At 34.9% G+C, this 1,094-nt stretch overlaps 1 protein-coding gene and 1 long non-coding RNA gene across 2 annotated transcripts in view; one reads left to right on the top strand and one right to left on the bottom strand.

Moving 5' to 3' along the window:
- LOC106868542 (interleukin 17-like protein) overlaps nucleotides 1–1,094 on the top strand; it is a 55,926-nt gene that overhangs the window by 2,854 nt on the left and 51,978 nt on the right. The window lies entirely within an intron of this gene.
- The window catches only part of LOC128247067 (uncharacterized), a 7,355-nt gene that overhangs the window by 1,879 nt on the left and 4,382 nt on the right, over nucleotides 1–1,094 (bottom strand). The window lies entirely within an intron of this gene.

Below are 1,094 nucleotides of genomic sequence, written 5' to 3'. Positions count from 1 at the left end.
ACCAGCTGAAATAGCTCCAGCAGGAAGTGACCAACAAGAACTGACCGAAGGGGATAAAACTTGCCCAACATCTTCTGTATCTACTGATATCATTCGCGAACGTTCAACCTGCCCATGGTACCTGAAAATTACCCACAATTCGACATATTTTCCTCCATCGCTCACTGAAGTCGTGTGTCGCTGTACAGACTGTCTGGACTCTGACAGTAACCACCAATGCGTGATGGTGTATACTGCAATGACTGTCCTGAAACGTACAGCTACATGTGTTGATGGACTGTACGTTTATAAACCAAGTGTCATCCATGTAGCCACAGCCTGTGTGTGTGCACGTAAAATCGATGTAATACCCGGAGGAGATGACGACGAATATGAGTCGTAATATCGGCCAAAATCATCAGACATTCAATTGTGTGTAACACAGAAGTTTTTCATAATGTTATGGAAGTTTCAGTAAACCACTGTGTGGTTGTTATAAGAAACACATACGAAACATGCACACACGAAAAATCATAAAAGCGTGCTCTCACGGTATTTCTATCTTTCTCGCTATCAATTTCTATCTCTCTCTTTCTGAGTATACATACACACAAACACAGACTCACACACATGGTGACAAACACAAACATGCACACACACTCAAACACACACTCACACACACACTTATATCATACAAATACAAATATATATGTACATTTAAATATGCATATATTTATATGTATATAAGTATATATTTGAAACTGCATACATGCATACATACATACATACATACATACATACATACATGCATACGTACGTACGTACATACATACATGCATACATACATACATACATACATACATTGGCAAAAAACAGTTTTGTTTCCTAAATGTTGTCTCGTAAATGAGTCATATTTCTTGCAAATAATATTGTTTTTGATTTTTTTCTATTTTGTAAACACTGAAGGGAACTCTTATCTTACTTACTAACATATTTAACTCATCATTAAAATTTCCTTTTTTATTTACCTAAACCTATATGAAGCTTCTTTTTATATAAATATTTGAAACCGATAAATGGTTGTGAATATGTTTACATATATATATATATATATA

Source organism: Octopus bimaculoides, chromosome 1 (genome assembly GCF_001194135.2).
Source record: "Octopus bimaculoides isolate UCB-OBI-ISO-001 chromosome 1, ASM119413v2, whole genome shotgun sequence".
Taxonomy (NCBI): Eukaryota; Metazoa; Mollusca; class Cephalopoda; order Octopoda; family Octopodidae; genus Octopus; species Octopus bimaculoides.
The sequence above is the reverse complement of the archived record's forward strand: the minus strand, read 5'-3'. Positions and strand labels throughout refer to the sequence as shown.